General features: G+C 43.6%; 1 protein-coding gene across 5 annotated transcripts in view; it reads right to left on the bottom strand.

Annotated features, from left to right (window-relative positions):
- Nucleotides 1–9946, bottom strand: part of Tmem108 (transmembrane protein 108) — a 278965-nt gene extending 269019 nt beyond the window's left edge. For 2 of the 5 annotated variants that reach the window (XM_006511864.4, XM_006511863.4), the window contains exons 1-2: nt 9801–9944; nt 901–1013 (exon numbers count right to left, since the gene is read on the bottom strand). The gene's annotated coding sequence lies outside the window, so the exon portion shown is untranslated. Of the gene's footprint in view, nt 1–900; nt 1014–8124; nt 9752–9800 lie in introns of those variants that run through there. The other 3 variants (NM_178638.4, XM_006511868.4, XM_006511865.4) reach the window with 3 other exon arrangements.
- Nucleotides 9947–26915: the final 16969 nt, after the last annotated feature.

Below are 26915 nucleotides of genomic sequence, written 5' to 3' on the forward strand. Positions count from 1 at the left end.
AGGTTAACAACAACCACAAAAAACAAAAAATAAAAAAATAATAAAAATAAAAATATAAATAAAAATATAAAAATATCCCATCACTTAACTGTTCTTAGCTGTGCTTGGAGCACTATTAGTCATTTCCTCTTCAAGGAACCTAGGTTTTGTTCAAGTGCAGAAGCTGAAGAGCAAGAGCTGCCTCTTCCCCTCCCCCCCTCAGTTCCCCCACCCCTACTACCTCCCACCCCCACCCCTGGACCTCCACCTATCTCCTACTAGTCTTGAACTTTTTTTTTTTCTTTTTTTTTTTTTTGGCCACAAACAAAACCCCAAGCCAGGATTGGTTACCAAGCACCTTGTAGGCACATACAGGATACCTGCAACTACAGGCAGCTGAGCGGCTAGGCACATGGCTTCCTGAGATACAAGATAGGAAGCTACTAGTGGGTGGAACGATGAGCTTAATTTAAGCTGCTACGGACCACCACACCAGGGACTTCGGCTCTCACAAGCCACTTCCTTCAGGAACAGCAATCGGTAAAGGAAACGTTCAGGGAATGATTCACGGAAGCGGAGGACGGCGGGAAGGGACCTCTGACCAGACTATTCGCAATACGATAGGGCTTCAGGCAAAAGGCAGCTGGTCTCGAACTCTCTCTTGCTCTGCTCCTACAAATCACACTCCATACAAACCCACTCAACCACCGTGTGTAGAGATGTCTCCATGCACAGTACACATCCCCATCCCTTGGTCACCATTGTTCACACATTTTGATTTGAGTCCGTGATTTGAATAAAGCAAGCTTTAGAAGCCTCTCACAGACAGACAGGATCTCACTGCACCAACTCCAAGACTCTGCTGAGACAAGAGCATCTATGACTCAACGAAGCCAGTGAAACGGAGCGCATTTGCCTTACCCTGGAGGAGAGGGTGTGGAAGCCTTCAGACGATCTTACATCCTCGCAACCCATCGGATCTGCTGCCTTTCACCACACGCTTACTTCTGCATGCTGGACCACAGCAAAGCGATCTGCCAAAGACAAAAATGAATGAGGACAACAGACCAGTTTATATACAACTTCATCCCCAAAGCTGTTGTTCAAATCAATTTGTTAAAAATGGACTTCTTGCTTACAACACAGACCCCAGCCTCTGGTATGGTTCACGATCATCAACACAAGAGGTTCCCATATGCATTCCTGACAGGTTAAAGTCAAGAAAGACAGATTTGATGCAGAAACCAAAGTACTCAGGATACTGTGGCTCCTACATCTTTATACTATAATCTCCAAGGTTCCCCTGAGGCAGTGGATCTCAACCTGTGGGTCGTGTTCCCTTTAGGGGTCAAAACTTTTGGGGGTCAAATGACCCTTTCAAACGGGTCATGTAAGACCATGAGAAAACACAGATTTGATACTATAGTTCACAACAGTAGCAGATTATAGTTATGAAGTAGCAAGAAAAATACTGTTATGGCTGGGGGTCATAGCAGCATGGGGAACTGTACTGAAGGGTCACAGCACTAAAAGGGTCGAGAACCACTACAAGAGTAGCAGAAATTCGACCTTAGAGTCTGACTTTGTTTTCTAGCATATCATTTCTCTCCACTCCAGTGAACTAGGGATGAAAAACAGGAAGGACTTGCAAAGGTATTTGGGGTGCATGTGTGCATACATGGGCAACATGGCTATAGATATGCATACTAACACTGCCTCCCCCAGCCCCATGGTATACACTTTTCCACTTCTTACCACTTTCTGTTGGCTGCTCAAAATCATACAGTCATGCTTAACCCCGCGGGCTGGGAAGTGAGCTGTCTTGGGTCAGGCTCATTCCAGTCCAATTAAGATAGCCTTGGGTTTAGACTAGACTAGAGACTCTGAACTTGATGCGCCACAGTGACCTTGACCTTGTTACTTTACAACTCTGAGTCTCAGCTTTTTCTTTCATAAAACATCACGCCTCCGATACAGGGTCTATTCAATAGAAGACTCCACAAGCGCTTCTCAGACCCTCCTGTGTGTGCACTGTTATCAGGGAATCTTGATAAAAATGTAGGTTCTGAGTTGAAAGGTCATGGGGTAAGGCCTGACATCCTGCAATTTTAACAAGCCCCAGGGCCGTGGTTCTCAGCCTGCCTAGTGCTGCGACCCTTTAATACAGTTTCTCATGTTGTGGTGACCCAAACTATAAGATTATTTCCATTGCGACTTCATAATTGTAATCTTGTTACTGTTATGAATCAAAATGTAAATATCTATATGCAAGGTATGTGATATGTGGCCCCGTAAACGGGATGGTCTACCCCAAAGGAGCTGTGACCCACAGGTTGAGAACTACTGTCCTAGGGGATTCTGATGCTATTGTTCAGTAGCTACTCTGTAGATAAGAGAGAAATATGGGGGGGGGGGATGTTGTGGAAGAGACTGGGAGACGAGGAGGGAGGGGCAACTACAGTCAGAAAGGAGAGAAGAATAAAAGAAAAAATAGGTAAGATTAGAGAATATTTGGCGAACTTTATGCACTTTATACTTTATTTCACAGAATAAGGATTTTTATATCAGCACTGTTTCTGACTCTGCATGAGCTTTCAAAAGGTTAGAACTGAAAGAGTCATTTGAAACAAACTCAGGGAGGTGATTGGTACCCCTTTTCCAACCAAATTTCATAACAACTTAGGAACAGAAGTTCGACCTTAGAAGCAACAATTTGACTTTGTTCTCTAGTATATGATTTCTCCCAATAAACTGAGAAGGAAAAAATATTTTTCTTCTACCAAAGCAAAAACAAAGACCACTCTGCCTTAGAGCCAAAAGGACAGCAGAAAGGTGGCTTGTACCAGCGCAGGCCACTGCAGGACAAAGGGTAAGCAAGATGTCACAGGACAGGACCTGGAGGTTTGTCAAACAATTCTCCACAACAACAAAGTTACTTCTCATGTGTGTAAAGTGGAAATGGACCACAAAATAACATCTGTGTAGCCTCTGGTAACAATGAGACTTTTTTTAAATTTTTAATCCATACCACTTCAGAGTCACTCCTATTTAAAGACAATTAGGAAAAGAAAGTATTTGTGACTGTAAATAGGGATAATGTGGTGATTAGCCACAGTGCATCCTGGGTACTGATGGAAACAGCTGGTGAAGTCTTATTAGACGTTCTACCTCTGAAGTTATTTTACAGCTCTAAGACTGCGGTGAGCTTGCAGCTTAGAGCACAATGTCTAGTGGATGCTGCTGATAGACGAAGCAGCTAGCGGAAGAAAGGAGTTGGGGTATACAGTTCATGCCATTCTGTCATGGACTGGGAAGGGGCCCAGTTGAGGATTGCTAAGGGTGAGGGACGCACAAGGCCCCATCCCTTCCTTAGATCTCTGGGCAGTCAATGATGGCTGGAAAGGGAGAGTCATTTTCTCTAACGGTGTAGCTATGGGTTTCTCGTGCTTCCTAAATAAGCTCACTCAGCTTTAGCCCTAATTAAACACATGCAAGCACATTCTCACACACATGAGCACACATGCAGGTGTGTCCATGCACACACACGCACGCGCGCTCGCGCGCACACACACACACACACACACACACACACACTTATCCCATCCACCACACACAAGACTGATAGTGGTAGTTAGGATTACCTGGGGACAAGGAGAGGGATCTTCAGGAATGGAGGATAATAGTGAGGACAAATATGATCAAATCCATACACATATGAGAATGTTGTAATAGAGTCCATTATGCACACTTAATATATGCAAATAAGAACTTAAAAGAATCTTCCTGACATATATCAGAAAGGAAATGAATATGTGGACCTCAAATTAAAATAATGAGAGCTGGGGTCCCTTAGTATGCAGGTCACGGCCAGTAAAGCAATATGAACTTAAAAGTACCCTGGTGAGATTAGGAGGGTACTGAGAAAGATTTGATGAATGGATATCAATACTTGCACATCTACTATGAAGATGGGTAAAGCAACGTGCTTGGTCTCTTCATTTGGGGAGCAATTTTAATAAAGGTTCAACATCCCTAAACGTTCACAGCTTAATTTCTACGTTCTGTTCCCAACGTTTTGCCTACCATCTGTTAGTTTAACAATCAAGAATTCTCCCTTTGGGGCTGGGGAGAAGGCTTGGATGGCAATGTGAATTCAAGCCCCAGAACCATGTAAAAGACCTGGGTGTGGTGGAATACACATGAAGTGCCAGTACCAGGAGGCAGGGACAGTTAAGATCTCTGGGGCTCACTGGCCAGCTCACCTAGCAAAATCTCAAAAAGGGGGTAAGAAATGACACCCCAAAATTGTCCACTGGACTCTGGGCACTCATGCATCTATGCTGTGTGTGCTCATGCACAGACACACATATGGGTGTACATACTCTTCCCTTTAAACCTGGGGTAGTAATGCATACACACATATAATATCAGCACTTGGGAGGCAGAGTCAGGACACTTGCAACTTCAAGGACACACTGGCCACACAGCAAGTTTGGAGCAGCCTGGGGTACCAGGACCCTGCCTTGACAGAACAAGACAAAAATCCCCCCCTTGTCATTTTTCCCAAGCTACTCCAGACAGTCACATTCTAATCCCACCTTTGTGCCATGGGTCCATTTGGCATTCTGTTGAAGTCCAAGATCCTTTTCTCAGACTATGATCAAGAGCTAGAGACATAACTCACAAGGACTTGAGCTCAATTCCCTAGCATGAATATTAATAATACCCAGATGTGGTGGCGCATGCCATGCCTCTCACTTTACCATTAGGGTGGTACAATTAGAGAGATCGCTAGAGTTTGTTGTCCAGGATTCCCAAATCAGTGAGCTTCAGGCTCAGTGAGAGACTCTGTCTCAAAACCTAAGATGAAAAGAGAGAGAGGAAAACACCCAACATTCACCTCTGACCCCCACACTCATCCACATGCCCAGGCCCAGCTTTGTAGACACACAAAGACACACACACAAAGACACACACACACACACACACACACACACACAGGCCAAGATGTGAAGTTATAGAGACAAATTACCTAACACTTACTTTCTTACCCATACAGACTTGGGGAGTCCATGGACTCACTTTAAGAACCTCACATTGTATTCTAGGATTAAAAAATCCTTACAGGAAATGGTATTGCAGAAAAGAGGAAGGAAGGAAGGAAGGAAGGAAGGAAGGAAGGAAGGAGCAAAGACATACAGTAAGGAGTTCAGCATAGGGTCAGCCAGACCAAAAAAAAAAAAAAAACAAAAAACAAAAAACAAAAAACAAAAAACAAAAAACAAAACGAAAAGGCTAAAAAGAAAAGCCCATGCTACTCATACCGTGACTTTGATTCCATACCACTGAGTATCTCAGAGAAACTTCCTGGCCCAGCCCTGTGTACACAACACATGGTTAGGTTGTATCCTAACCATGGGGGAATGGAGGCAATGTGGGGGAAGGGAGGCAGTGCAGGAGAAGGAAACCGAAGCTCTCTTCCCAAGCTGAGGTCCTCATCCTCCCGAGAGCTTTTCACCATTAAGTCATTCAGTTAAAAGGTGGGAAAGTTAAATTTACCCCCCCCCTGGGGGGGTGTTCTTCTCCCTCTGACGCATAGGACTCTAATCGAAGTACCACAGTTTCCACAGAAGAAAACTTCACAGGGCGAACACACCACTGACAGGAATGTATGTTGTCTGGATGCTTCAGAAATACCTTATGGGAAATCACCCAGCCGAAGCACCTCAGACTTCCAAAGATATTTATGTGACACTCACTTGACAAACCCAGTAAACATGAAAAAAAAATAATAACAGCCAGGAAGACAGATTGATTTATGGCCACAATGAGGCAGTGTCAATGATTTGTGACGATCGCTGTCTTGTCCCAATGGGATTTTAGAATTTGTTACTGATAGAAAACATACACACAAAACATCTTATCAGTTCAGTTGAAGAGACAGGAATCGGCTCACAGGAGGCTGAGCTACAGTGCAACGGCTGTGCAAAGAGCAGGTACTGAGTGTGGATCCCAGAGGCGGCCAGCCTGTTCTATAGCTTATAGCTTGGGCAGGATCAGAGCTAAGACCTTCCCCTACACTGTGACATCTCCATTGCTGGCTAAAACACCTCCTTCCCTCCAGTTTAGTATATCCAAAACCCACATAAGAGAGCACTTTGTAACAAAGAACAAAATAGTTACTTCAAAACTGGAAGATGTATGAACAAACTCTGGCTAAAAGTTTTTTTTGTGTGTGTGTGTGTTTTTAAGTCCGAGTTTTGAGTGGTTACCATGGATTTGACTGCTATTGTTAGCTACGACAGTCTACAAACACGTGTTAGAAAATTTCAAGTTTCAAAAGAAACTGATTTAAAATGATCTGACCTACCTTCTGTGGACAATCGTGGGATGTAACGACTTAACATTATTTTCACAAGCACTCCAGCTCCCATGGCTACCCTCAGGATATGTACTGCTGACTATAGACTGGGTTTAAAATCACGTGCACCCCCCCTCATGGTGTCATCCTCGTGCGGAGACTAGGTGTGCATGCAAATAATAGAAATGAAGTCTTGGGATGAACAGCAAATCACAACCTCAACATTAGGTCTGCGTAACCCCTGCTCTTAAACCTTGTACTATGAAGCTTCTCAATGTACACCCACCCAATCTCTGCTCAGAAAACACACACACACACACAAACACACACTCACACACACATACACACACACCACAACACACATACACACACACACCACACACACACACCACACACACACACACACACCACACACACACACACACACACACACTCACACACACACACCACACACACACACACACCCACACACACCACCCCACACACACACACCACACTCACACACACACTCACTCACTTGCCACATGAGGGGGGAGGGGAGGGAGAGGGGGAGGGGAAGAGGGAGAAGGAGGAGAGGAAGAGGGGAAGGGAGAGGGAGAGGGAAAGGGAGTGGGGAGAGGGAGAGAGAGAAAGAAAAGAAATCCTCACCCCACTCTATTCCTATATTATATAAAAAGTTACATGCTTAGAACATCATCATCATCACCATCACCATCGTCGTCGTCGTCGTCAGGATTGTCACTTTTACCTGGGCGATAACAGCCTATCAAAACCCACACCAAATCCACACTGCTGCTGATAGTTCCATAGCCAGCCTCTTCAGGAATTCCCAGAGGCAAGAGTGCCATCTACTGGCAGGGAGGGTACAACTTGTTTGACGGAAACCTGTAGGTGGCAGGAGATAAGGACTGGAAAGACAGGCATCCGTATTTTTGTCTTAGTGGGGCTCTTCTTTTCCACAGTGCATCACAGGTATAACTGACACGGCCTGAGACCCATACGCTCTGCAGGAGCCTCTGTCACATGAGCATGGTCCTCTGAAGGCCAGCCAGGCTAGCCGATAACGAGAAGCTCTGCCTGGACAACATCACTCCATCAAGCAGCAGAGCCTGGCTGAATTCAGTCATCCCTGGCTCTCCTTTCCACCAACACATGAGCTTACCCAGAACCCCACCTGTGGCGGTGTAAGCCAGCTTTATCTTATAGTGCACACCCTACGGAATTCTCCCAGGCACCGGCCATCGTGAAGGCTCTTATATTTATACAACGTGACACAGATCCTCCTCAAAGGGCATGGCTGCTTAGACACGCAGGTCTGACTATAATCTCTCTCCTTAGTCCGTGACTAAGAGGACAGAAACAACAGAGAGAATTCTGTGGCCGTCTTGAAAGCAGAAGTGAGGGGCTTTTGTTGAATCAGAGGATAAAGCCCACGTCTGACAAGTCAAAGAGGTCCACTGCATACCTCACATTGAACTATGCCTGCTGATTTTTCTGTTGGTCGTTTAGACCTTAAGCAGAGTTTTTTTTTTTTTCAGCCTCTTTGAAACAGCTGAACCCGATTCTACCAGCTAAAGCACACGTCAATGCCTTCTGTGTATCTTATATGAAGATTACATGCAAAATGACATCTCTTCTCTAAAAGCAGAAAATGTGTGCTTTTCTCAAACCATGCCACCACCTCCTTCGTCCTCAACATTCCTCTCCCATCCCCAGTGCATATCAGCTTCCATATTTAAGTTGTCCCCACTAATTTGCTGTGTTTCCGTCTGTCAGATAAGAACCTTTATTGCGCTTTAGTGGGGTCAGCTGTGGTGTTCCCACTGTGCCTCACAGCAGATTCCGTTCTACGCTCATCTCAGGAAACCACCATAAGTTTACTCCGTGCTGTGCTGCTGAGAGTCCCGAGTTTGATTCCTGTAGTCTAACAAATGGAAGGGGTGCCTTCTCAAAACAACAGAACAAAAACAACAAAATGTTTGCTTTTCTTTTTTTAAACTTGCCCAATGAATTGAAATTTTCAGCAAGTAAAATGAATATTGTGTAATTCAATAAATTAAATTGAGTATTTTGCTGGCACAAGGTATGCTTGTTTTAGATGCCTAAGAAAAAAGCAACTTCACACGAGGGAAGAAGGGGCCTTACAGTAGGATCAGAATGTCCCCAGAGAGTCGGGCAGAGACTGAGTCACCTTAAGTTCTGAATGGGTGACACGGAAACTCTGGCAATTGGCTGAACCAGTTTTTACAAAGCCAGGTGCATCAGATTAGTTAACCCGCGGAAAACTCATGGGATCTTTCAAGTTTCACGTCTTTTAGACGCCTCGCATGTCATTGCTACTGTGTTTGGGGACACTCCCCAAGAACCTGCCTTTTAAGCACCATTTTAAACTCTTGGACACACCCTCCCTCTTCTAAAGGATTCTAGGGAGATTTCCTCCCCCCACACCCCATCTCTTTGGCAGTCAAATGGTCTTTAAATAAATAATAAAAAAAACCCATACACTTTAGCAAAGATTTACAAAGTGCATCTTAGACCCTACCTCCCCTCTCCCTCTGTTGCTTGCCCTCCTGACAGACTGAAACTAAGTACCCTCTTGAATAGACCTAGAAAGTCACAGAACCCACCCCCACCCCGCGTCTTCTATCTTCTTGAAGAAGCCTCTCAGTGCACTGTCTGGTCTGCAGTTCACTGCAGGCAAATTCCCTCACTATTTCCCAGTCACCAGTTACACTGTCTCTGGAAACCGGTTTTTGTGACCTGCTCTATCTAATTGTTTTAAAGGGAAAAATATTTAAGGTTTGTAACGCATCTCTGGATTCTCTCCGTAGGTTCCGAGCATTGTATTTCGGTGAAGTCTGGGGTGAGGGCAGGCTCGAGGTCCAGCGGACAGACAGGGTAGCCTTCCCCAGGGCACCCTTTTCCAGGCAGCACAGGCTCGGTTCCCCCACGATGCTCGCTCCCGCATCGAGGCAGAAGAATCATCAGCTGCGCTATGAATTCCGCTTCTCTCGCAGTCACCGGATTAGTTCGGGTCTCAAGGGCTCGAACCAAAGTGACACTACCCTCTCCCCGACCCTTTCGTTCTCCTATGCGACAGGTCCCACTGCATGGAAGCCACCTTCTGCCCAGACCCAGTCCAGCGCCCGTGGCGCCCTCGCAGCGCCTCAGGAGCCCTTCCCCTGGGGAGGGGACCGGTGGCAGCATCCCTCCGGGGCGGGAAACAAAGGCCGAGGCGAGGCGACCAGGTGGGCAAGCCTCTTCGGGCACAGCCGCGGTGACCGCGGGGAGGATGGCGAGATGTATCAGAGGGTGGGAAAAGGGAAACCAAGGCTCGGAGACTAGCGAATGCTTGGGCTGCATCCTCCCTAGTGCAGGGCTCCCGGGGCAGGCGAACCCAGAGCCATCCCCCGCCGCTCCCTGGGACCCGGCATCAGAGGGACCGCCCCACTCCGCTCACCTCGGGAGAAGCGCTCCGGCTCCCTCCGACGGCTCCGGAGAAAGCCCCGCCGCTCGCGCTCGCGCACGCGCACTCGCGCCTTCGCCCCTCCGGCCCCCGCGGGCGCCCCTCCGACCGGGCTCTGGCCCGCCCCGGCCCTGTCCGTCAGCGTCCGCGAGAACCAATCGTGTCGCGTGGACAGCCCAGCGCTGGTCACGTGGCCTCACAAGCCAATCACCAAATTGCCCTCGGCAAGCGCCTGGCTCCGATGTCCCCGGGGGTTCGGTTGCTACCTAGTAGAGCGGGTGCGAGGCGGGCACAAAGGGCTGAGTCCCTTATTTCCGCGGATGAGTGGCGTCCAGTTGGCCAATTCCTACATCTAGTTATTTCTTAGATCCTAGCTTAAATAAGAATCACCTGGGAGTCTAGTTAAAGTCTGGGGTGTAAGCTCGAGAATCTGCATTTCTTACAAGTCCCCAAGTAGTGATGAACCTTCTCTTGGTCCAAGGCCATGCTTTAAGGAGCACTGTCAAAAAATGATGTGGCTAGCCCCTGCCCCGTTTATTTGTAAGTTTCACGACCTTTCTTGCCCTTCAGTGTTGAAGAGCATTCAGACGTGTGGTGAAGTGATGAGACCTAGAGTTTGAACAGCAGCTGAGGAAAGGGTATGGAGTATACCTGGGCCAACTTTATGTGTATGTGGAACAGACTGAGTAGAGACAAATGAGAACACTCCGTGCTAAAGTGCTCACACGTGTGGCTCAGTATCACTATGCGAGACTTGACCAGATACGAGAGAAACCATCCAAGTGGTTCCAGCCTTGTAGAATCTCAACAGCCTGTAATAAGACTTTACGTTTGAATTTTAAAACAATGTTTTAAAATAGCAGTCCTTAGCCTATCTGTCGCGACCCCGTTAAGGACCATGGCTACATATATTTTTATGTTATAACTCATATCAGTAGCAAAATTACAGTTATAAAGTAGGAAAACAATTTTATGGTGGGGGGGGGGGTCACCACAATATGAGGAACCATGTTAAAGGGTCGCAGCATGAGGAAGGTTGAGAACCACTGTTCTAAAAGGATGGAGATGTAAGTAACTAACGCTTTGGACAATTTAGGTATAAAATGCAGAGCTTGAAACGTAGTTTCCCTTGAGGGTTTTTAAAGTTATCTAAATAATCCTTTGTTGCTAAGTCAGATAACCAATGCCTCTGCATCCTCAAACTTGAGATGGACATTTTTTAGACTAGACAACTAACAGGTTTGCTGTCCAGTATTGCCAAGTTTATTATTCAACAATGTTTCAGGATAGTTCAAGAGCACATACACACACATACACACACACAGAGACACACACACATACATACACACACTGTCTCCCTATGTAGTTGAGGCTGGCCTGGAATTTATGACCCTCTCTCAGTGTTCCAAGTGCTGGGATGCTGGGCATGCTGTACCATGCCCAACTCTCAAGAGCCTTCAATATTAAGCTTTCTAAATCCTCCTTCTACCAGCATTCCTGGCCAAAAGATAGGAACACGTGCCAAGTCATTTTATTTTACTCTTCATGGAGGTGATCAAGCTGTCACCTAGGGGACTTCTGCCTTTGTCTGCATGTCAGGTGCCTCTGGCTTCTCAGCCAGGAGTGAGACCCACTTAACAGTCTCAGGCATCATTCATTGGACTTCTCCTATCAGAGGTCACCTAGCTCAAAATGCAGAGTTTCAGGCCACCCTGAGCCTACACAACAATAGTCCAGCGGTCCTGGACAGAGCGGTTCTGGACAGAGAGGAGTAGGAAGATGCCTAAGCAAGAGAAGTAGGCCTCCAAGATTCTTCTGCAGTCTGGAAACCATGTTTCCTAGCATGATTTGCATGTTACATAGTTTCTCAGAAACAAGCTGAGACCAAGCAGCTGGGAGAGTCTGACCAGATCTGACCAGAATGATGCACATTCCATAAGCTCAGCGGTTGCTGAGAATACTTGTAAAAGCCGCTACATTTATGAAGTTTGGCCCTTTGTTTTGTACTTGAGACAGTGTCTCAAGCCGTCCAGGCTGGCCTTCAACTTTCTTATGTAGCTGAGGATGACCTTGAACCCCTGAGCCTCCTGCCTCTACCTCCTAAGTGCTGGGATTACAGCCCGAGCCAATTAAATCCATCTTAGGCTCATTTTTTAACAAGGAAAAATAACAACTCGAGATCATAAATCATTAATGACACCAGCATGCTGTAAACAGAGGGAAGTTTCCACGTAGTTTGTGAAAATAGATTTTCCAAGGCCAAAAATAACTCATAGGTAACGAATACCACCAAGGCTATTGAATGGAACAAATTGAGATGTTAAGTCTACAACCAGGCGTAATTTCGGTGAGATGACTACATATTTTGGAAAGCGCCTATTACCTCTTGTCAACCACACCAAATTGGTTGGCTCTCTAGTGATAATGCCACCTGTTTGATGCCTTTAACTGAAAAATCCTCTCTTTGGGATATACAGAGAGTTTTGTCTCCAAGGCTTTCCCCCAAAGTATGCATCAAATACCACCTAAAACGCAGATGCCCAGCAAGAACTTCCTCCAGCTCGTATACAAATTCTGAACCCAGTAGTGGTTAAATTTGAGTCCAGACTGTCCCTCCAGATACGGATAATCAGCAGACAAGCGTGCCTTCAACTCAAACAGCTGTGCTATTCACGTAACTTGCTGTACTAGCTAAATAAGGGAGCCGAGTCTATTTTAAAGACTTCTCAATTCTCTTCACTGGGCCTTTATCAAATGCTGTTACTTTGTGTAGTGAGGTGACTAGTACCAGAGTCTTTGAGAATGGTTGTCCCCCAGTTAATCTGTGGAATGGTCTTTGCCACAGTAGTGACTGACCTAGTTCTTAGGCGAGTCAGAGGTCCCCTCAGAACACTCAGCAGCCATCTTGCTAGTAATGGACTTTATTTGCAGTACCAGAACCACAGACGCCCCGAGTGTGAGCCTGCAAACCAGCTTCCCCCCTCTGACGCTTTAAAAATATATTTCACAGCAACCAAGTGGGAGAGGAATTTTCTCACCCTTGTAAACTTGTAGCTTTATTTATTGGGGGGAAATAAGGACAGTTATAACAGATATTTAACTACCATGACTGATGTAAACTTTTAACTGTAGAAAAGAATTTACTTCCTCCCTGTGAGTGTCATCATTATTAAAAGAGGTGCAAGAAAGCAAAAGGATCCTTGCTTGGGGATGTGAATTTGAAAAGAGAAGGAGAGAGAGAGAAAGACAGAGAGGGAGAGAGAGGGGAGAGAGAGAGAGGGAGGGAGAGGGAGAGAGAGAGAGAATATGAATCCACACTGCCATCCACTTTCCATTCCTCACCCAGCTTTCTTCCTAGACACAGCCCAGTCTATCCTGTCTCTGGGCTTGGCATGGGTGTGTTAGCATCTGATAGGGGTCAGCTCAGCTCGGGCAAGGTTCTCTAACCTGGAAATTGCTCACTAAGAGATTTACGTATATTGGAAAAGAAGAGATAAAGTTGAAACCACCCCACCCAGTTGCCAGCTCCCAGAAATCCACATGTGCTTCATCAGAACCAGAAGCCCAGCAGTGTTTTATCAGCACTAATTGCATTTTTATCTCATAATAAATAGCTTTTCCAAACTTAATTGACTTCATTCATGAAGTCCCACCAATTAGACAAGATTCTAGTTTCCATCTGTCATATGAATCCAGCCAGGATAACAAATTTTTATCTATGTATTCATGTTTTAATGACAGTACTTCTTTCCATTTATTGTTACTGTGTACACACTAAACACAAGATATTTTTGTAGAAAGGTTTAATTTTTTTAAAACAAATTAATAAAATGTAAGGAATATCAACACCCTAGTATGCTTTATAAAATATTTAGACATTAAATGCATTTAAATAATGTTTATTCTTTTATACCTACTCTAACTTTAGAAACATAAAGTACCATCGGAGCCCCCACGTGACCTTCCCAACAACAGATGTGTTCGGTGTAGACTGCACATTGCCCTGCTTAGGCACACAAAGGGGGAAGGTTTATGGAAAGAAATATCAGATTGTTTGCATGTAAGATACAACATGGTATAGGTAGGTACAATTCTAACTGTATATTTAGAAGTCCCAAGGTGATAGAAGAGAAAAATAAGAAGGCTGGGATCCCATGTGACACAATGCCTGTTTCCCCTTTGAGAAAACAATATTGGTGATTTGGTATACAAATGAGGCCAAGCCTCTCTTGTCACTCATTTAGCAGGTATATGCTACGTGAGCATCGCCTTTCGGGACCATCTTAAAAGACATAACCTTAGGTGTGTGCCACGGGTAAGGAACAAGGAAAGAATGCCGACTGATCAATGAAACCAGGGAAGGCTTACGTTAAGAATGATGCCTGCGTTGAAATCCATAGAATTCAAAAGAGTTGGCCTGAAGTGTTGCATGCTATTACATACTGAACATCTGCCTGCAGAAGTCACATTCCAAAACTCCACATCCTACCCCAGCTTGGTGGTGTTGGAAATCAAAGTCTGTGGGACACCATTTGGATGTCGTGAAGGTGGACTTTTCACAAACAAAATAATTTACTAAAATTGTGGTAACTTCATAATTTGTGGTCCTTTCAACCCTTGCACTGTGTGCTGTGTAAAAACACAAACAAACAAGGTGGTCTGTAATCCAGAAGAAAGCACCAGACTCTGACACCAGACTCTGAGCATACCGATACCTGCCGTTCAAGCTCTGGACCTTTGAGGAAAAAAATCTGAGGTTTCTAAACCATCTGGGATGTAGCACGTGATTATAGCATCCTGAAGAGACTAGGACCTCAGCAGTGGGACAGGATGGAGGACGCCCTATAAAAACACAAGACTAAAGCATCGGGGAAGTGAATGCAGATGAAATCAATTAGCTATCCAGTGAAGGAAGAAACCCAACACTTTGGAGACGAATAACGGACAGAATGTAAGGGTAGGGAGTGTATCGCCTGACACTTTCTCCTCCTACTGTCCATGTCTATCATGACTCCGAGCTCTACTGTGCTGACTGAGAGTGGAATGTGGGCTTGTGTTGTCTGGTTAAATGCCCAGCTCCTCCACACACCTGCTAGTCAACCCAGGGCAGTTTAGCTTTTGGAAGGGGTTGGAATGACAGTAATGGAACGCATGCATCTGACTCCCATAGTTGGTAACGAATCATAAATAATGTAAAGTGATAAAGTGACATTAAACAAATGCCAGCTATTACCAAGGATCTTCTCCCAAGCCCACATGGCCTCAGTCTGCTCAATTCAGTGTGACTGGCATCTCACTTCAACCAAGTAGAATCACCAGCCCCTGGACACCCATCCCTCCCACCCTAACTCCCTGCCCTCAATCCCCCTTGATGCCTAACACAGCTCTGATTGACAGCTCCCCCTGGTGTCACTCACTGACATCAGTTTCTGTCAACCAGAAAGCAAAGTCGACAGAAATTTGATGATGACATTTACTTTCAGCACTAAATAAAGTCATGAGAGGTTTTCCACTAACACATCAATTTTCTCAAAGTCTCCAAATTTTTACTTGCCTTCCCCCCCGCCCCTTTATAATATACTCCATCCTTGAAGGATGCTGTTCATACTTATGTTTCTATGGTATTTCAATGACTATGTCTCCTGGACACCTGAGCCAACTTGTCACACCTGGGTACCAGAGTTTGGCATTCCCTCAGGGCTCCAAGCTTCTAATTAATGATTCCTAAAATTTCTCAAGACGGACATGGATTTCATGCATGAATTCATCCCCACTTAGAAGCCCCGTGATAGGCTTTCCAGGATTCTGGAGTTCTCATCCTTGCATGGCAAGAGCTTTATCCACTTAGTGGATATCCCAGGCCCAGAGGATGAACTTCAACACTGAAGACATATATTCTGGTTGGGGAGCCCCAAAGAGCCTAAAGTGTACTGCCCTAGTAGTAGGTGTGTACTCACAAAACCTGAGTCCATTTCCTTCTAAGTGTGAAAAATTCTGAGGCTGATTCATACTAGAAAGCTCTCTGCACAATCAGGCTATCTGATGTGAGATCTTTTAAAGCTTTTTTTTTTTTTTTAATCACTCATTCCTGAAAGCGTGGCTGGGGTGCTTCTGGGCAAACATGACATATGGCCATCCCTTTGCTAATGATTAAGATGTAAACTTTACTCTGTAATTACACCTAAATTATGTTATGTATTGTGTGAAGACAGGGACCATGATTCCTCTATCTTCGACTCACCAGAGCCAAAATACTCTATAGAATCTCTGGTGACCTTACCTGAACCAAAACATCTCCTCTCTCCCCATCATTTCCACCCAACCCCTTGCCAACTTTCCAGCTCATCACCCCTTTATAACACAGCTCTGCCCACCATGGACATGTCACCAGTTAGAACAACACATCCCATCCCCATCCCCAAGTCCTTGTCTCTACATCTGTGGAGCCCTTCTCTCTGTCTAAATTCAGATCTCTGTGCACAAGATTCCTTGGCAATGAGCACTTCTCTGATCCAATGAACCAAAACTATCCCCCACACAACTGTTATCCTTTACCCAACCGTTCTCAATAGGGTTTCTTGAGATAATGAAGCCCTATAGAAAATCATATCAGTACCATTTTCTTGAGTCTCCCAAGGATGCTACACACCTGGTACCAGTCTTGTTACATAGGCCAGAATCTGACTCTCTCTTCATCCAGGATCCTTAGGGCATGGCAGTTGAATTCCTCTGTAGAAATGGAAAAAAAATGGCTGCACTAAAGTCTTAGTCTATGAAATTTTTTTAGAGGGAGATTTTTAATTAGCATATAAACTGATGTTTTTATGAAAACATTTTCATACATTGTTCTATTGTGTTTCCAACCCTATTTCTCCCTCCTGCTCCTCTCTGTTCCTCTGTACTCTTGCTCTCTCTAGTAATATAGTTTTCATGATGTCACATGTATCCCATCATCCTCTTTTCTCTTCTCCCTGGTCCTTATGACCTCTTTCCCCAATTTACAAAAGGTGAACCAACCCAGATTCAGAGAGACACACACTGCATGTTTTCTGTTTATAATATTAATATTTATAAACAAGTGTGTATATGTGGGACGAATGGGAATGACTACCCCACTTCTGGTACCAACTTCTGCCTTAGTTAGGGTCTAACTGCTGTGAACAGACACCATGACCAAGGCAACTTTTATAAAGACAATATTTAATTGGGACTGACTTACAGGCTCTGAGGTTCAGTCCATTATCATCATGGCAGGAAGCATGGCAGTGTCCAGAAAGGCATGGCACTGGAGGAACTGAGAGTTCTACATCTTGTTCATAATGCAAACAGAAGACTGGCATCTTCAGGCAGTTAGGAGGAAGCTCTCAAAGCCTACCCCCACAGTGACTCACTTCCTCTAACCATGCCACACCCACTCCAACAAGGTCACACCTCCTAATAGTGCCACTTCCTGGGCCAAGCATATTCAAACCACCACAGTCCACTCAATTTTTACGTTGTTGCCACCCCTCCCCATGTTTCTAAGATATAAGTGCATAAAGTTTGGTTGTGGCCCCTTCTCATTCCTAGGTTTCAAAACTGGTATATAGTTGTCACTCCAAAAATTTTTTTGTTAAGACTGGCAAGCTGACTCCTCAGTTAAGAAAGCATGCACACTGTTTGGTCACCAGCCCTCATTCTGGTGGAGCACCAATGCCTGGTCTCCGACTCAAGGGAGACCAGATGCCTCTCGGCCTTCAATGGCAACTGCACCCACTCGAATGTACCCACACACGGGCACATACATCATAATTAAAACTAATAAAATAAATCTTTAAAAAATATTCGTTGGATGAACATCACAGGATTTGTCATGTTTTCTGACTTTTCAATTATTAAAATCATTCATGTTAAAACTTCTCTATACAGAAAAAATTGTACATATCAGGTTACCTAAGAGGAATTAAGAACAGAAAATACTAAATGGAATTTGAAAAACGTCCAGATAATGACAGCTTTAATTATCCAAGCACGGTGTGGCTATGTGCTCCAGCAGCGAGGTGGCAGTGGGTAATGGGGTGGACATTAATAAATTGAGGATGCTTCATTGAATCTCAAAGGAAGAAAGAGGGAGTGCTATCCTAAACAGCAGAGAAATGGAGCCCAGAAAGTGCTGTGGGTGAACCACAGACTGAAAACCAATAACACAATTACATTCCGCAGCCTCATGGGAAGCCAAGAAACGAATTCATACACTTTAGGGTTTTAAAGGGGGAAATATGATAAACACACATCCCATTTAGGAGGCCGTTGAGGTAAAGGGCTTCAAAAAAAAGTCAATAACCCACAAGAAAGATCTGTTCACTTTGTCACTTGCTTTGTGGGAAAGTTTATACCAAGGGATAGAAACAAGCAATCTTTGAGGTAGGGGTTAAAAAGAGAACCGCTAGGGCCTATAAACTGTCAGGGAAGAAAAGTTCACCCCACACCAAACTGGCAGTTCATGTGAAGAAAATAAAGACACCTAATCAATTATAAATGAGGAGAATAATTAGGACAACAAAAAAGACTCCAGGTGCACCTTGCAAGTGTCTCCAATGCCTATGAAAGAGATTGTTTTAACAAGCCAAAAGAATGACGGCAAGAGCATCCTTTGATCTAGGATGAAGGGGTTTGTTCAAGACTGGAAAAGAGCATCCTTCACAGGCTGGAATTATTTGCCCCCAATTAAAATATTGAACAACTAACAGAGACTTCCTTTCCTGTGACTTACCAGTTAGGCTTAGTTGGTAGTGATGGAGGTGTGTAGTACTTCTCAGAGCACCTCGCTGCAAAGTAGGATAAAAACTGGGTGGGCAAAGCCTGGGCACTGGACACAGGACTCCACAAGCTACTTGGGTGACTTTTACCTGTAACCAGGCAGCTGTCTTCTGTCATGGAGGTGTTTGTGAGGACATCAAAGAGATGATCTTAAATATTCAATTTTAACCTCAATATAGGTTTCACTACTTTGACCAACTTAATGTAATGATTATTTGATTAGGCTAGAGAAGATTTTTTAAAAAACATTTATTCATTTATTTATTTACTTCTTATTTGTGTGTGTGTGTGTGTGTGTGTGTGTGTGTGTGTGTGTGTGTTTTCAGAGTCTCTCCTACCATGGGGATTCCTGCGATGGAAGTTAGGTCATCAGGCTTGGCAGCAAGCATCCTTACCTGCTGAGCCATCTTGTCTACCTCCTGGTAAGAATTTTATGTGCACATGTGTTTTCTCTTTTTCTTATCCCCTGACATTAACTACTTGTAAATTTATCAGCCATATAGTTCAAGTTATATTTTTTTAAATGAACTGAAAGCTCAGTAAATAATAACCACTTAATAAATGCTATTTGCTTTTAAATGGATGCTTTTTTCTGTAGATAAATATAAAATAATAAAACACAATTCTGTCTGTTGCTCTTTTTTCTTTGGGCTGAGCTTTTTTCTTGGGATTTTATCAGCAATTTGAGCCATCAGAGCAAGTTTTTCTCCAGAATTTCCTGTGAGCAAGGGGCCAGAAACATGACCCTCGTATATTCTGATAGCTGGCTAAACTTAAGAAGTCCTTCTGAGAGAATCTTGGAGTAGCCAGCTACTAGAAAGGATTTTTGTGTCATGTGGTTTCAAAGATTATTAAAATTACAAATGAAATAAAAAGCATTCATTTTTTTTTCTTAGCTAGAGCCATGGTGTTACAGTTTCCTGTACTTCCCACGGCTAGCTATCAGGCTTCAAAGAGAGTTCTAAATCCAGGGTTTAAGCACCTATGGTCCAGCATTTCTCTGTTCTGTTGCTCGCCCTCACAGCATATGTGCTTCCCATTAAAACTCCAACCTGAGATGAAGATGTCTTATCTCACTTATAAAGGAGCTTTCAAAGTGGCTGCTGAGCTGGCTCAGCAAGCAAAGTCACCAAGCCTGACAACCCGAGTTCAAAACTGGGAGGGAAGCGACTCCTTAAAGTTGTTCTCTCACCTCTACACTGGCACTGTGACGCACTCACACATTCAGGAGTACAAGCACACATTCACACACACACACACACACACACACACACAAATAAATGCAACCCCCCCCCATATTTTACTAATATGAAAGCTAGCTTTACTTCTCAACTTGACATAAGGTAAAATCACCTGGGAAGGGAATGTCAATGAAGGATCATCTAGATTTGGTTGTGTGCAGCATGGCTGTGGTGATTATCTTCATTAATGGGAAGACCTGCCCATGGTGGGCGGCACCATTCCCTGTGTTGTCAAAGGGTGAAGGCGGTGAACTGAGCATAAGCCTCACATGTACTAGTTAACTGCTTTCTGCTCTTGACTGTGAATATGACTCTTCATGACACCTCGACTTCCCTGAAGTGAAAGAATCAAATAAACCCTTTCTCCCTTAAGTTGCTTTATTTGGGATATGTTATTATATCAACAGGGAAAAATAGATGATTAGTTTCCTTCTGGAACAGGTTTCCTCTGTAAACATCATGGTTGCCACTGAGACATCACACCCTAAATCTAGGTTCTGCACTCACCCACACTCCCAGGATACCGTTGTCCTCTAATATGGTCAGCATCAAATGGCAAGCATCTGGCTTCTCGGTAGATTGTGAACCCCACTAAACTAAATTCTGTGAGAGCAGGAACCATTTCCCTATTGCGCACCACTGCATCCTGACTCTGAGAATAATATCTGGTGTTCTATAAATGTACATTCATTGAATAAATGCTCTCATTCCCCTTCCACTTCTTGGGCATCTCTGCTGGTGCCCCCCACTAAAATGAACCACTAGCTAAAAGTAGAGTCTACCAATAGTATTGCTTTTCCTTTCAGGGATCTTCATTCTCACTGCTAATATGTACATGTATAAATATTTAAACTTTCTCTCAGGTTAAATTCACTTCTCCATTACCACATTTCTTCTTTTTGTCTGGTTAATTTTAGTAAGATGATCAAACCTAGATATTCATACCAGATACTAATGCATCCAGTATTAACAAATGATCTTCTGTACAACACAATGATTATGTTGATAGTTATAATGTCCTGACAGCCAAACAAAATCCAAGATATTTTTAATATTCTATTTTCCACATCTTCCAGTCTTAAGGAGAAATGTCCTTTACAGTGAATTTTTCCTGTGCCATCATATCCCACATACTTATAGAAAAACAAAGCAGTTTCAAACTCGAGAGATCACTGGAACCACCGGGAGAGATTTTTAAAACAAAACCACAGAGCCCTGTCCCCAGAGTTTCTTGATCAGTCTATCTGAGTGAGATCTACTGAATAAGCACGAGCTTTTCTGTTGAGTAGTGCTGATGCTTTGGCCCAAGGACTACACTTTAGTATCAAAATATGGTGTCAAAACAGTATATTTACATGGCAAGCCAACAGTGTAAGACTCTTAAGAGATGTTAATAAATAACCCAAAATCTAGGTGCAGAAGTAATGCCTCTACGATTGGTTATGGCCAAAGAAATCAAAGTTATCTCAGAATGGCACTCTGACATGACAGGACAGCACTGATGAGGTTGAGTGCCATTAAAAAAAAAAAACAAACAAACTATACTTTTTCTTTCCAAAACTGAGATTGGCTACTGAAATTCAAGGAAGCTGAGTTGTTTCTGAGGAGACATCACAAAGGGCAGTGTTCCCTCCTGGAGGAAGGAAGGAGACTTAAAAGACTTGGGAAGTGGAAAACATATAAGGTCTGAGAAGTATTTTTGAGTAATAAAGCTAAAGGAGTGCTGGAGGTTACATATGCAATAATGGCTGCCGAGGAGAGGAGACTGTTAGCAGAGATGCCTGCATGTTGTTCAGGGAACTCCAGAATCAGGTCTCATCAGTCTCCACCAGGGCTAGCGTGGGCTTTTCAGTGTCACGGTGACCTTTGAGTCACTGTTTTTTGAGTGACCCCTGTTCCTGTAAGTAACCCCAATACATTCACTATTTCTCTACAGTACACTGGGGTGGGATCGCTTCTTTGATCAGTCATGTGAGTGTTACTTCGAATGAACAGACATTTGCTCACACTTTCCCAGAAAAAAGTCACACAACAGGCAACAAGGCTGATGGCAGACAGGGGTTCCCTGGGAGAGAAGTCTGTTTAATAAAGCCAAGTGGAAGAAGGAGTCCTCATTGGAGAAGAGTAGATACTAAGAGTTGGGATATTAGTGTCTCTAACAGCAGTCATGGAACAAACGGACTGATAACCTTACTCTGAAACACTGGAGCGAAAGGTTCTGAATTCTGAACTTAAGAAAGTTTATGAAGACCTTACTGTTTTATTCCATGGCATAATTTCTGGTTCTGATAAGCCCCAAATATGATGGGTGGGAAATAAAGGTAATCAAATACATTCATCAAATAGGTGAATGATAGATTTATACATTGTTTAAGATGTAAAGAATATGCCCACAACACAAAAATGAGGGCAGTTACTAACCTCAATCTCCTAACATTGCTTTTGTAAAATGAATATGACACATACTCCTTGAGTTTTGCTCCATTCATATTTTTGGATGGACAAGCTAAGATAATTAGACTTCATCTGGTCCACCTACTTTGAAATGGGGTTTGGAATCCAAATTGAAGACTTGTAATCGAAAATGTGAAGATAGGGACTGGTGAGATGACTCAGTGGGTAAGAGCACTGACTGCTCTTCCGAAGGTCCTGAATTCAAATCCCAGCAACCACATGGTGGCTCACAACCACCCATAATGAGATCTGACACCCTCTTCTGGAGTGTCAGAAGACAGATACAGTGTACTTATGTATAATAAATAAATCTTTGGGCCAGAGCAAGCAGGACTGAGCAAGTGGAGCAAGCGGTGCGGACTGGAGAGAGCAGAGGTCCTAAAATTCAATTCCCAACAACCACATGAAGGCTCACAACCATCTGTACAGCTACAGTGTACTCACATACATTAAATAAATAAATAAATAAATAAATCTTTAAAAAAGAAAGAAACTATGAAGATAATGAATAATAATCAACTTCATTCACTCGCTTATGTACCAGCTTTGAAAAAGCCTGCTCTAGGCATAATTTAGGAATCCTGTGACTTGGTGATGTTTAAGAATACTCCTATGACTCAGGTAACCGGGCGTGGTGGCGCATGCCTTTAATCCCAGCACTCAGGAGGCAGAGGCAGGCAGATTTCTGAGTTCGAGGCCAGCCTGGTCTACAAAGTAAGTTCCAGGACAGCCAGGGCTATACAGAGAAAGCCTGTCTTGAAAAAAACAAACAAACAAAAAATACCCCTGTGACCCAGGTAGAAGCAAGTATGGGTAAAGCATGGCTAGTAGCGCTTCAGTTGGGGTGAAGCCTCATGAGTTCCTTGCTGAAGTTCGCCCTCCTTGCTGAAACTTTGACTAGCTTGATCTTGAAGTTATATAAAAATCCAAAGACAAAAAAAAAAAAAAACTGTCAGAAATTATACAACTAGTAAGTTCTGATTCAGTCTTCAGGACTGCCTTGCCATTTTCCATATTTTAACCTTGTTTTGAATAACATGTTATTCAGATGGGATACATCTAATTCAGACTCTAAATAGGGCTTTCTGTAGTCATGGGTTTTATAGATTCAATATTGATTTCATGCACTGTGGTTTGAATAGGCATGGCTCCCATAGACTCATGTGTTTGAATGCTTGACTCATTGAAAGGGGCACTATTAGAAGACATAGCCTTGTTGAGATCTCCTGTACTTAAGCTCTGCCCAGTGTGGAATGCAGTCTCCTCCTGCCTTCAGATCAAGATGTAGAACTCTCAGCTCCTCCATTACCATGTCTGCCTGCACTCTGCCATGCTTCTCACCATGATGATGATAGACTGAACCTCGGAAACTGTAAGCCAGCCCCAACTAGATGTTTTCCTTTATAAAAGTTGCCTTGGTGTCTCTTCACAGCAATGGAAGCCCTAACTAAGACACATGCTATTCATTTTCCTCAGTTTTATGATGATTGGCAATGTGTTTGACTTTATTTTCTTTTTTACTTTATGGGAAGAAGCAAGAAACATTTGCTTTCATTTGTTTCTTTTTTATTCACTTCTCCGTACTTTATTTGCCTTTGTGTTTGGAGGGCTTTTATTTGTTTTGTTACAGGGTAGAGTTGTGCACCACAGCACGTGTGGGGAGGTCAGAGGACTGTCAATAGCTGGTCAGTTCCTTCCTGCCATGTAGCTCCAGGCATTGGACTTAGGTCACCAAGCTCTGAGGTAAGTGCCTCTGAATCACCTTGCTCACCCCAATGAAGGGCAACTCTGTCACTCCAGTCACCAAGACTTTTTAGAGCTGATGATGTCTGGGGCGTCTGGAAACATGGATGCAAATCCATACATGAGCATCAAGTTCTCATCCCTACAGCTTTTCCACTCTTCTTGAGCCTCGGTCTTCCTTCAAAGAGGGTACCACCATCTGTGTCTCAGTCTAGTTCCATCCCCTTGTTTTTTAGTGAGACCTATCAAGGCCCTGTCCTTTCCTCTGGCTTTGAGGAGTATCGTTTTCTCATCTTGGCATTACAAAGCAAGAATCAGATGAGGATCATTTTCCTCCTGTCAATCTTGAAGTTTCGCTTCAGCAGCACATGCTGTCTCACGAATGAAATCCTTGATTCAGAATTTTAAACCCACAAGATACAAAGGGCTACTCTATATCAGACAGACATTTCTTTGAAAAAATCCTGCTCTGTGGCTGGTGGAAGAAGTTTAGGGAGAGGATTTAAGTGTGTCGTAGGTGCAGCACAGGTCATTGCTGCAGGTCGAGATATGAAGATAGAGTCAGCCATGAAGTTGATTGTGAAGAGCTTTTGGGATCAACATCCACTGAAAAAAGAAAAGCAGCTGGGTTGGGTAGGAGAAAGAACTAGGTTAGTAGTCTAGTCACAAGGCCTCAACCTACCAAAGCCCACCCTTCAGCGTCATTCTCTGTTGGGGTGAGAGGGCAGGCTTTTAAACTTCTTTTTCAACCAATGGTTGGACTGTGAGCTACCTACCAAGAAAGGAGCACCACCTTGTGTGAGGTGTTCTGTCTTCAGTTGAAGGTAATTCCCAGGGAGGGCATATAGCCTAGGGGCTTTAGCTATTGACAGTCCTAGCTGTTAAAATCAAAGTGGTCAACCCATTATTGTTATCAACCTAATTTGCTCTAGAATCATTTATTTGGTGAAAGGGCCTTTGTTCATGCCTACATAGGGGTGAGTAGTTGTCTTTAATATGCTAATTGAAATAGAATGACCCTCCCACACTGTGGGTTACCATTCCCTGGCTGGGATCCTGGACTGTATTGATGGAGGAAGGGAGCTGAGCAGCAACACACATTTATTCACTATGATTGTAGATGTAATATAGCCAGTTGTTCCAATCTTCTGCCATCTTGACATTTCCACCTAAACTGTACTCTTGAACTGTGCTACAATAAATCTTACACTGTTTTTGTCATGGTTCTTTATCCAACAAGAGGAAAAGACTAAGGCAGGCAGTCTATCACAATGTCCATCCAGATGTCAATATCCCACACTTTTACCTTTCTGTTACGCCATTCTTAGTGTCTAACGTTCATGCTTATTATTGCTTCATGAGCTCATGGTGACTTTTATGCCCACCCCAGACCTCTTTAGGAACTTCTGATAGGAAAGAGAAGCATAAAGAAGGAAGAGGCAGCAGGAATGCAAACAATACCTAGAAATGCCCTGAAATCTTCCATTTATACCGTATTGGTCAGAATTTGCCATATGGATGCTCTAGCTGCAAGAGTTTTAACCAAACACATTGACTCAATTACTCACTGGTTGTACTACCTCCCCAATCACTGAAGATTGGATCTCTCTCTCTCTCTCTTTCTGCCAAAGTCAGAGGAAGATGTTATTAGCCTATTCTATCACCCCGACCTTTTTCCCTTGAGACAAGGTCTCTCCGTGAGCCTGGAGTCCTCTGGAACTACAAGTCAAAATTAACCCTTCCTTCCTTAAACTGTGAGGTATTTTTGTTGAAGCTACCACACAAGTAACTAATACAGTAGGGAACTCCACTATATAAAGTGACTATGAATACATATACTAGATTTAGGAACTTGAAATAGAAGATGTCAGTTAAATTTGAATTTCAGATAAATAATACATGATTTTATACTTGGGCAAATTGCATGGGACATAATGATACTAAAATATATTTATTTTCTGCTTATTTGCAACTCAGATTTAACTGGATGTCCTATATCTCAGCTGGCCGTTCTATCAGAAGCAAGACTATTCACAGCTCTATGGAGTCAGATGTCCCAGTACCCAGCTTACGCAGCTATTGACTTTAACCACTGGAGATTTTCCACAAGCCTCCAGTCTGAAAATAGCTGTTCAATATTTTTGGAGATTCATCAATCAATGCAGTTAAAAGCTAAAGAATTTTTGCACCAAAGTACATTTTTCACATGTCCTGAAGCAAAGACCCCCTGAGGGTGGGGCACATGGGTAAGTTCCAATAGGCTTTTTAATCCATGGAAATTGTGTGGGAAATGCTATGTCTATAGATGTTCATGCTTCATTTTTCCTGGAGAGGAGGCCTAAAGCTCTTGTCCCACTCAGGAAAATCTGATGAGTCAAGAAACTTCATCCCACGACCTAAGGAAGCCTCTTGCCAGATCTTGGTTATTGTTTGGGGGAGGGAGATAAAAGTAGAAATACCAGTCATGGAACAAATGGTTTTGATTCTTTCCTGCAGAAAAATTGGAACACAAGTAAGAAAGAATTCCTTTAATTTGCCAGTTGAAAAATCAATTATAAAACTAGATATTACTCAGAAGTGCTTTTCAGCAAAGGCTTCTAATTACAGAAATCACTCACAGGTTGCTCATCCTCCTTGTGGATGAGATGTTTATCCTTTAACTCTTGGGCTGTTTCTCGGGGCAGAGAGTAGATATCTCCATCTTTCCTTCCCACCTCCTGTCTTTTATGACCAGACTATGAGGTTTGTCCACTCCTTGGGCATAACACTGTCATTAATTTTTCCCTCTTAGGTGTCTCGATCACTCGTGTTGCTTGAAAATAACTACCAATTGCAATGCTCTGCTCCTCATTTATATTCTGATGTTTAACAC

This window comes from Mus musculus, chromosome 9, assembly GCF_000001635.26.
Source record: "Mus musculus strain C57BL/6J chromosome 9, GRCm38.p6 C57BL/6J".
NCBI lineage: Eukaryota > Metazoa > Chordata > Mammalia > Rodentia > Muridae > Mus > Mus musculus.